Source organism: Pinus tabuliformis, chromosome 5_1, assembly GCF_031772625.1.
Source record: "Pinus tabuliformis cultivar Carrire ecotype Pingquan chromosome 5_1, CPIR1, whole genome shotgun sequence".
Taxonomy (NCBI): Eukaryota; Viridiplantae; Streptophyta; class Pinopsida; order Pinales; family Pinaceae; genus Pinus; species Pinus tabuliformis.
In genome coordinates, this window is record NC_142305.1 from 388,720,434 (window position 1) to 388,731,036 (window position 10,603).

Below are 10,603 nucleotides of genomic sequence, written 5' to 3' on the forward strand. Positions count from 1 at the left end.
TATTTAATATTAAACCATAAAGACTGCCATTACCAATTAATAATGTTAATATTTCATTTTAAATTCAAGTCCGCATGCATCTTTGAATTGGTAATAATATTAATATTTCACTTTAAATTCAAGACCGCATGTATCTTTGAGTTGGTAATAATGTTAATATTTCACTTTAAATTCAAGACTGGTTAGATATTTTTATTTTGGTTTAAACCACTTGGATTTCCATTACCAACTAATGGTGTTGATATTTGGCCTCGTTTACCAGTTTTGTTTTTCGTAACGTGAAGATGTACGGTTGTATATTAATTTTCGTATGTGCTCCGTGACTCGACAACTTTGCCTTCAACACTGCTCCTCACCTGCTACTCTACAAGCATTTGCTTTTGTGTCTTTAAAAAGAGTGCTTTGATTTTTTTTATTTTTTTGGTTGAATAGCCGTCAATGTCTTTATGCATTTGTTTTCGCTAATAGAGTTGAATCATAATTGCCTTGTTGTTTATAATGCCACTTTTTGGAAGTTTTTTTGGCGGGTTTTTAAGTTGAAATCCGACAGGAATTTATTGGAATCGCAAGTTTGATAGCTAGTTTCTGCACAATGAAAGCGTCCCAAGGGTTTTCGGGGTGCTGAATCCAAATATGCAGTTAAAAAACCATTTTAACTGCAACAAATCAAGATTTAACCTCAATTTCTTCCGCTGGATTCCGTCACCGGAATCTCCAAAAAGTCGCATTATAGACAACTCCTTTTGATATTTATTTATCTTGCTATTTATTTTTGAATATGATAGCTTTCCAAAATGCATTAAAATAAAATTTTATAAACTAAAATTATGTATATCATTATTATTGTAAGAGTTCGTATATCTATTTATAAAACAATAATTTGTTTAATTTAATATCCAATCACATTGAAAATAAATAAATGAAAATAAATAAATTAAATTATTTAAAAAAATAATAAATTTTAAAGTGCAATATTTAATTATAGAAATTTTATATATTTTATTTGGTTAAATACAAATTAATATGAATTTGACCAAAACCCTAATTCATTATCCATGGTTTAGAAGAGAGATAATAATAAAACCCAAATTTATTTGTGTGTATTTAACGTTTATTATATGACTATCAATTTTGATTGTTAAATAATTTCAAAATTTATTTATGTGGTTTTAATAGTCTTTTTATATGCTTTTAAGTTTTTTTTGTTCATTAGTTTTTTATTGTATCAAATTTTTTGGTAATATTTAATTAATTGTTTTAAAATTTAATAGATTTTGTTGTTTGCAAAATTTATACAATCTAGACTTACAATCTTCAATACACTAAATTCATTTAAGTGTTAAAAGATATCTCATTGGGTTAAAAATTCATACAAGGAGAGCCCCTACCGTTCCTCCGTAACACCCTAAACATTACAAAAGAAATAATAATAATAAAAAAATTATTTATCACCTCTAAACTTACGAATTATCACATGAATTATTTACTATGTTTGGGTGGAGTTGAGGTTTTCATTCGGACACGTTCAATTGGTTTTTGATATGTGATATTAAATACACAAAACCCGCTCTAAGGCCTCTGCCATGCATTAAAGAGGCACATGGCCTCACTCTAGTCATTGAACCCGTCACTCTGCTCTGGTGTAATGCACTGGGTACATCTCTCCACGCAGCGCGATCTGGGGCTGTCCTTTGGCATGCCTCGATTTATCGCTGAGACTTTGGCTCGACATCTGTTCTCGCTTACATCTGTCGATCTGTATGGGGGAAATTCAACGGTGGAGTAGTTTTAGGTTTGTTCCAAGTACCCCGCCTCCGACAGGATGGAGAGTCATTTGCACTCGAGAGTTTTCTGGTTCGACTGCTCTGCAATACATTCAGCTACCAGGTGTTCAATTTGTCCTGCAACTTGTTGCTCGAGAGCCATGGTCACGGCTGGCAGTTCTTCTCGGAAAAGTAATGAAACACATATCGTATTTATACAGTTTGCTCCATAATAATTGTTTCTCGTCTGGTTTATTGCCTCATGGATGATAATGGTTTGGCAGGTAACCCTACAAGTCCAGGGGCATCGCCACACTGTTCTGTTTCATTGAGGCTTAATGAAATTTGAAGCCGGCCACAGAAAGGTGAGATTACACTCCACGACATCGTTTCTCAGTTTTGTTTAGTTATTTTTGCTTGCTATTAATGTTGTTTTCTCATACCATGCAGGCAGACTGTATCCAGATGGGACTTTCAGTGTTCAGGTGAGGTTTCCGTTGGCTACTCTGTTCTTTAATTATTTCCTTTATGCATATATTATATACCTTAGATAATGATATGTTGGTGTTGTCGCAGGTAACGTGCTTCCCTTATCAGGGTTCTTATGGAGTCAGTCCTGCGCCTTCCAAGGTCCTCAGTAGTGATACATTACTCGGATTTTTTCAAGTTGGAACTATTCATCGAAAACTCACCCAGTTTATTTGCTATGGTTTTGATGCCTGCGATAAATCGCTTGGCAGAGGTTTTCGGTCGAAGCCTACCTGGTTCCTAAATTTTAGCAGGAAGATTTAAACAGTTAATGCCGATTTAGTTAGTTGCAAAGTTGATTTAGGTTGCTTTACTTTCTATGTTCGAAACACTGTTTTTTTGTAATTTGTGGGTACAAAACTCCTTTGGAACAGTTAATATTTCCATGTATTCAGAATTTGAGGGCTTTCAAGAATTTGAGGGTTTTTTAAGAATTCGAGGGTTTATTCCCCATTTTTTATTTTATCTCTGTTTGGGTTGTATGCAATACACCTCTGCTGCTGTAAGATTTCGGTCATAAACTTTACTTATTTTAATGATATTGCATATATATAGCTTTTCCATTAATCGCCTACGGAAGGGTTTTATTGCTCCATATGATTGTTTATCGTATTTGTTAATATCTGCTTATGTTTTTTTATTTTATTTAATGCTTCTATTAATCATTTACGAGGATAGTTATACTTTGAGGATTAACCTAGTTATTTTGTTATACTCTGATTAAGCGGAATCTCTGTTTCTTTAGTACTTAACTAAACAATTTACTTACTTTTAGTTGACGGAATTATGGTTTAAAATTTACAGTTTATTCCACAGAAGAAATCGAGAATGTTTTCTTTCCCGTTTTTACATCTGCATAATATAAATAGAAAAGCAAGAGCCGAATGGTCCTTTGGACTTCATGAGTTGCTAGCCTTATAGCTTTACTGTATAATTACACTTGTTTTTGTGCTATGAATTCCTTTCAGTTCATGTACAAAGCATGAGATTTATTTGTTCGATTAATAAAGAAATTTTCTATTTGACCTTGTTCTATTATAATTTTCAATATACTTTCCATAACCATCTAATGAGTTATCCTATTATTGTAAGCAAACATTTACTCCATTATTCTATCACCATCATTACTTAAATAAAAACTATTTTAAACATTTACTCCATTATTCTATCACTATCATTACTTAAATAAAAGCTATAAACATTTACTCCATTATTCTATCACTATCAATACTTAAATAAAAGCTATGTTACTTACTCTCATTAATTTATCAGTGTAAAATCCCAAAGATATTTGGAAAATCCCAAAGATATTTGGAAAATCCCAAAGATATTTGGAAAGTCTCTCCTTCCATATTTTACAAAGATATTTGGAAAATCCCAAAGATATTTGGAAAATCCCAAAGATATTTGGAAAGTCTCTCCTTCCATCCACTATCTGGCAATCATGTCCACACTCTTCCATCCACAAGTCTCTCCTTCCATCCACTATCTGGCAATCATGTCCACACTCTTCCATCCACTATCTGGCAATCATGTCCACACTCTTCCGTGAGCACTTTCTGTTCTTCACACTGGATTATGTCCACTTAGAGTCAGCGCCTCATTGTCCAGCCTCAAGCTCTGTACCTTCTTTTCACTATATTTGAGTAATTTTCCCACTGGTTTATTCCATCTTGCTCTAAGATAGCTTTTTCCTCCTCTCTATATTTCTCTTTCTAGACATAGGGTAATTGTTTCTTGGCAACTTTTTCTTTTAACTATTGCAAAACAATCTATTTTTATTAACATGTTAGTTAAGTAACTAATTATAACCTCGTCGTTCCAGCCTTAGTCATTATCATAGAGTAAAATACATTCATGCATCAAGTCATAAACTTGAACTTAATGACTACAATAACCTGAACTTAATGACCACAATAACCTTTTCCAGGTAGCTTGAGGTGTTACATACCCCCATATGAGGTGTTACATACCCCCCATATGAGGAACATCGTTCTTGGTGTTTTGTTGTTTTTAAGAAAATAGCACTGGATAAGTTTCCCGCATAAATCCTTTCTCTTCCCAAGTGACCTCATTCGGGCCAAAGTGCTTCCACTGGGCTTTAACCTGGGTGATGGTTCGCTTCCGCAAGGTGGTTTCTCTCCGATCGAGAATACGAAGAGGTTCTGCCAGCAACTCTCCTTCCGGTTTGACCTGCACAAACAAAATTTATAATCATAATTTCTTCAAAAAACAGTTTATCCGATAACATATGTATTCCCTTAACTGATTAATTGAATATTATATGATGTGGGTTGTACACATATTTTTTTAGCAACGAAACATGGAAAACATTGTGGACCCGAATATGGCTTGATAACACAAGCTTATATGCTACTGGTCCAATCCGCTCCAAGAATTGAAAAGGTCCACAGTATCGGGGTGCTAACTTAGCACAACCCTTCCACTGTAAGGAACTTTTTCTGGGCTTTACTCTTAGATATACGTGATCTCCTAGCTGAAATTCTCTGTATGTTCTCTTTTTATCAGCGTTCTCTTTTTATCAGCGTTTATTTTCTGCCTATCATAGGCAGCCCTTAGATTTTGTCAAACCTTCTTAACAGTCTCTTCCATTTTTGCTAGCATGTCAGGACCTAATGCTAGCTTATCAACTGGACTATTCCAATCCATGGGTACTCTGCACCTTCTTCCATATAATACCTCAAAGGGGCTCATGCCCAACAATTCATGATGTCCATTATTATATGCAAATTCCACTAGGTGGAGGTAGTCCTCCAACTTATGTGGTTGTTGCATTACAAACATGCGTAGCATGTCCTCCAGCACTTGATTTACCGTTTGGTTTGTCCGTTTGTTTGAGGATGGTAATAAGTATAAATTGGATCTGAGTACCTAATCCTGAAAAGAGAGTTTTCTAGAATGTGGATGTAAATTTTACATCCCTATCAGAAATCACCACCTTAGGTATCTTGTGTGGACGAAAAATTTCCTTCATAAATATGTTTTCAATTTCCACAGTTTTCAAGGTGGATTTCACAAGTATGAAGTGAGCAGTTTTGCTCAGTTTGTCTACCACCAACATAACTGAGTCATTCTGCTTCCTGGTGTGAGGTAATTTGGTGATAAAATCTAGTGATATGGTCTCCCACTTCCATTCTAGAATGGGCAATGGTTGTAATAAACCAACAGGATGTTGATATTCTGCCTTCACCAATTGGCACTCCAAACATTTGGACAAGTATTCAGTGATATCCTTCCTTAACCCGGGCCAGAAATACTTTTTCTTGATGGATGACAACAACTTCTGGTAACCAGGGTGGCCAACACATGGTTTTCTGTGAAATTCATCCAATATCAATTGCTTAATAGAATTTTGGTTAAGAGCATAAATTATGCCCTTAAATATAAGGAGGTTGTTTGAATTCATTTCGAAATCTGATTCTTCCTTTATTGATAGGGCTTCCTTTGTTCGCTGCCAAAGAAAAGTATATTCAATATCTTTGATAGATGCCTCCTTTATGATTTTCAGAATATTTTAGCATACTTGGCTGATTTGGACCTCATAAATACAATGTATTTCTCTGCTGAATGTGTCAGCTACTTGATTTTCCTTTCCTTTAATATGTTTCATCTCGAAGTCGAACTCACTAAAGAATGTTCTCCATCTGGCCTGTCGAGCATTTAAGCTAGACTGGTTGAAAAGTTTGTAACGCTGCTATGATCTATAACAATAGAAATTTCTTCCCCAACAGATAGTGTCACCACATTTTAAGTACATGTAATACAACTGTTAATTCAAGGTCATAAGCAAAGTACTGATGTTCACATTCCTTCAATTTCCATGATTCGTAAGTAATAAAATTTCCCTCTTATGTCAACACTCTGCCCACACCTTCTTTACTTGCATCAGTGCAAACCACAAAAGACTTTTCCGGATCTACCTTTAGCACTGGTGTAGTGGTGAGCAAGTGTTTTAGTCTTTTGAAGCTTTGTTGACACTCGACTATCCATTGGAAAGTGCACCCCTTTTTTTGTAAAGAGGTCATTAGAAAGGCGATCTTTGAGAATCCTTCGATAAACCAATGGTAGTACCCAGTCAAACCCATGAATGATCTGATATCCATGACATTCTTTGGAGTGGTCCATTCCATAATTGTCTTGATCTTCTCCGGGTCCACCGCTATTCCATTTGCTAATATAATGTGACTCAAATATTGAATCTGATTTTTGAAAAAATCACATTTGCTGAATTAAGCATATAACTAATTTTCTCACAGTGTTTGCAACACTGCCCTGAGATGTTCTTTGTGTTCCTCATGATTCTTAGAATATATTAAAATGTCGTCAATGAAAATCAGTACGAATTTATCAGGATATGGCTAGAAAATACCATGCATCAAACTCATAAAAGGTGGCTGGGGCATTTGTGCAACCAAACGGCAGCACCATAAACTCGTAATGACCATAACGAATTCAAAATGTAGTCTTATATATGTACTCGTCCTTTATCTTTATTTGGTGGTATTTGAACCTTAAATCGATTTTTGAAAATACTTTGGCTCCTTGCCACTGATCAAATAAATCATCAATACCTGGTGGGGGGTATTTGTTTTTAATGATCAATTTATTTAACTAAGAATAATCGAAGCATAATCTCAAAGTTCCATATTTATTTCGGACAAATAATATGGGGGCTCCCCATGGGGACACATTGGGACGAATGTAGTTCTTATCTAGAAGCTCCTAGAGTTGCATCTTGAGTTCTGTCAACTCAGGTATGCTCATGCGATAAGGGGCCCTAGAAAAAAGGCTGCACCCGCAATTAGTTCGATGGTGAAATCAATATCACGCTTGGTTGGTAATCCAGGAATGGCTTCAGGGAATACATAAGAAAATTCCTGAATGACAAGGATATTTTCCAAGGAAGTCATTTTACTCTTGGTGTTTGTAAATCCCACTTGAATAGCATATATTTGACATCATTTCGTACTACACCTTCCTAACTGACTAATAGTAATAGGACGCAGTTTAGTATCTGTCTTGATTCCTTGAAGTTCCTTCTTCTGTCTTGATTATGTGATAAAACTGTTGGTTTTATGGTTACAGTCAACTAGGGACCAACACTTTTCCAACCAATCCATCCCGATTAAAATGTTGTATGAACCCAAAGGAAGTATGTTAAGGTCCATGTGAATGGGTTGTGCTAAGATTGTTAAAAGGCAATGTTATGCTTTAGCAACTACCCTTCTCTTTGTCGCAGTGGCTAATTGAACAACCATGATTTTGGAAATTTACTGCTCTACTATAGATGCTTTTCTACCACCTTAGGACTAGCTAGCACGGGGATAAGAAAAAACAGAGACATCTTTCTTAGAAATCATACCTTCACATTCAATCATGGTGGGCTGATATTCTGCTTGATGATCATCCGAAGCAGCGTTGATCCTACGCATGCTCCTCGCCACTTCTCAAACTGTAGATGCTTCCTGCATATTTGATAGTTTTTCCGTCCATTCCTTATGCAGGATTTTTTTTTTTAATAGTGGTGTTCTCCGCATCCCCAACATTGCAGCGGTGGTTTTGACTGCTGGTCATAACAGATCTACCTATTCCTTCTGACTGTCTGGTTTTAGAATAAGCATCTTTAGGCAGATTCCTTGCTCGAAATTTACTAAGAGGTTTTTGTTGTATATTACTATCATTAGAAAATTTTGTGTGTCTATTTGGAATCAGGCTCCTTCCCTTCCTGTTTGACCCTCCTTTAGACACTTCATTTTTCTGTTTCATTTTCTAGTAACATATGCGGGCTTTCCGCACTGCATCATCCATTGTTTTGTGGTAGTCAAATTCAAGTTTCTCCTTCATGAAATTGGGTAAGATACTAATGAAATGTTGAATCTTGGCCTTTTCCTCCTGCATAAGGTACATAGCATAGAAGGGAGGTGAATTGTGCCACATATTCATCCATAGTTAAGGCTCCCAACCTTAACTTGTGAAATTCCTTTGATTTTTCGTCATAATAACGTTCAGTTAAATAATTTTCTTTGAATTTTTTTTGGAATTCGTTCCATGTCCCCTGTTCCTTGTCAATTTTCCTTACTGTTTTGATTTCTTCCCACCAAAGGGTTGCCTTACCCCTTAACTGATAAACTGCCAAACGTGCTTTCAGCTTATCGGTGTATTCGTAAATTTGAAAATATTTGCTCATATTAGTTAACCAAGCTTCTGTTGCCTCTTCAGATTCCCCTTCAAAGAGTGACGGTTTAATGTTTTTGAATTCTCCTTGTAATTCAGATTTCTGTCTTTTTGTTTTGCGCTAGTCGGAAACATTATCCGAGCATCCCTCTTCGTCCTCCCTATGTCTCTCGGCTGACTCAACATTTTCCTCACCATGCTGAGCCGTTGGGGTCTTTTCTCTATCCTCATCACTAGGGTCTAGATGTCTTTGGTTCTGTCGATTAGAAAAACTTCTGAGAATCCTTTCCTCTTCTAGGCACTATCGTTCATTGTAAATTTTTCATCTCAGCACGCAACTGTTGAATGATTTCGAGTAAAACTACATTAGCTTAACAATTCTGCTCACCCAGCTGTATCCAAATGTCAGGGTTAGCATTCACATAAGCTGGTTCTGGAGGATTGGGCGGTCCTGGACTTCTCCGCATTCTTCCCTTTGTATTGACACCGTCTTTGTGTTCACATATGCATTTTATTTAGTTAGATTTCAGAAATCATAGTCATTGCATGTCTATATATATATATATATATCCCAAATAGTCTTAGTGTATGAACCTGAGCTCTGATACCATTTGTAACACCCTAAACATTACAAAAGACATAATAATAATAATAATAATAAATTATTTACCAGGTCTAAACTTACGAATTATCACATCAATTATTTACTATGTCTAGGTGGCGGTGAGGTTTTCATTTGGAACGTTCAATTGGTTTTTGATATGTGATATTAAATACACAAAGCTCGCATTAAGGCCTCTACCATGCATTAAAGAGGCACATGGCCTCACTCGAGTCATTGAACCCGTCACTCTGCTCTGTTGTAAATGCACTGGGTACATCTCTCCACGCGACACGATCTGGGGATGTCCTCTGGCATGCCTCCATTCATCACTGAGACTTTGGCTCGACACCTGTTCTCGCTGGCATCTGTCGATCTATCTAGGGGAAATCCAATGGTGGAGTAGTTTTAGGTTTGTTCCAACTACTCCGCTCCCGCCTCCAACCAGATGGAGAGTCATTTGCACTCGGGGGTTTGATGGTTCGGCCACTCTACAATAGGTTCAACTACCAGGTCTTCAATTTGTCCTGCAAGCTGTTGGTCGAGAGCCATGGTCTTAGCTGGAAGTTCTTCTCAGCGAGGTAATGAAACACGTATCCTATTTATACAGTTTGATCCATAATAATTGTTTCTCTTGTTTGGTTTACTACGTCATGGATGATAATGGTTTGGCAGGTAACCCTCCAAGTCCAGGGGTATCGCCACACTGTTTTGGTTCATCAAGGCTTAATGAAATTCAAACCTGACCACAGAAAGGTGAGATTACACTCTGTGACATTGTTTCTCAGTTTTGTTTAGTTATTTTTGCATGATATTAATGTTGTTTTATCATACCATGCAGGAAAACTGTATCCGGATGGGACCTTCAGTGTTCAGGTGAGGTTTCCTGTTGGTTGCTCTGTTCTTTAATGATTTACTTTATGTATATATTACATATCTTGGACAATGATATGTTGGTGTTGTTGTAGGCAATGTGCTGCCCTTACTTGGGTTCTTTTAGAGTCATTCGTGCGCCCTCCAAGGTCCTCAAGATTGATACATTACTCGGATTTTTACAAGTTGGAACTATTCACCGAAAAATCACCCAGCTTATTTTCTATGGTTTTGATGCCTCCAATAAATTTCTAGGCAGAGCTTTTCGGTCGGAACCTACCTGGTTCTTAATTTTTACTGGGAAGACTGTGTAAACAGTTAATGCCGATTATGCTACTTGCAAAGTTGATTTAGGTTGCTTTATTTTCTGGGTTCGAAAGACTGTTTAATCTCTGATTTTGTAATTTATGGGTACATAACTCCTTTGGAACAGTTAATATTTCAATGTATTCAGAATTCGAGGGTTTTCAAGAATTCGAGGGTTTTTTAAGGATTCGAGTGTTTATTCCCATTTTTTTATTTTATCTCTGTTTGGGTGGTATGCAATAGACCGTTGCACTCTGCTGTTGTAATATTTCGGTCCTAAACTCTACTTATTTTAATGACACTGCATATATATAGCTTTTACATTAATTGCCTATGG

General features: G+C 36.3%; 1 long non-coding RNA gene across 1 annotated transcript; it reads left to right on the top strand.

The window, feature by feature from the left end:
* The first annotated feature begins 1,656 nt into the window (after positions 1-1,656).
* Positions 1,657-2,799, top strand: LOC149165085 (uncharacterized). The gene is made up of 4 exons (XR_016260301.1): positions 1,657-1,955; positions 2,048-2,128; positions 2,214-2,248; positions 2,340-2,799. It is a non-coding gene; the product is annotated as an uncharacterized LOC149165085 (long non-coding RNA).
* Positions 2,800-10,603: the final 7,804 nt, after the last annotated feature.